Genomic DNA, 718 nt, shown 5'->3' with positions numbered 1-718 from the left:
CCTCCCACCCAGTGGCCAGGGCCAACGCTTCATCTCTTCTTCTCCGGGTTGAGAGGTTGAGAGGTGGATGAGAGGCAAGGGAGGGTAGAGAGTGAGTGTGGAGGGCCAGCATTAAAGTCCATACTGGAGGGGCTGCTGACCGGCGTGTGGACGAAGCTTACCCACAGCCCAAACTCAATGAAAGGTCCTGAAGGCGCGCTAGGCTCCTGGTGGGAGAGGAGTGAGGAGTGAGGAAGAGAGTGGCTGTAAGAGAGGATCAGTAAATGGGCAGCACGGTCAAGAAGGATGGGGTTGGCTCGCTGACGGTTATCAGGGTATAGGCTCAGGGTACAGCTTGGGAATCCAGACAAGGAATCCTGCCGAAGATTAGAAACCTGAAAGAGGGAAGGCAGACTCTCCACCGTAACCTCTGAAAGGAGAGACTGACAAAGCCGGAGACTTGGTACCAAGTTGCAGTCATTTCGCAGCCAGATAACTCCCCCAGATCCAGTTTATAATTAGCCTTAGCAGAGGCAGACCAGGAGAAGGAAGGACTTCTCGATGGCTCGGCCTAGTCCCGTGTGCCCCGGGGGACCCTCCCAGGGCTGGGTGCCACGCTGCAGAGGGCCGGGGCCCCACCCCACAGCCAACAGCCGGCGTCTGAGAACGGGACACCCCACCCTCGCCCTTTCTGCGGGAGCACAGCTGGACGGGGCGGGGGCCGGGGAGGAGGTGGCGG

Source organism: Fukomys damarensis, unplaced genomic scaffold, assembly GCF_012274545.1.
Source record: "Fukomys damarensis isolate Sample0158 unplaced genomic scaffold, DMR_v1.0_HiC HiC_scaffold_4, whole genome shotgun sequence".
In the NCBI taxonomy this organism is placed as follows: domain Eukaryota; kingdom Metazoa; phylum Chordata; class Mammalia; order Rodentia; family Bathyergidae; genus Fukomys; species Fukomys damarensis.
The sequence above is the reverse complement of the archived record's forward strand: the minus strand, read 5'-3'. Positions refer to the sequence as shown.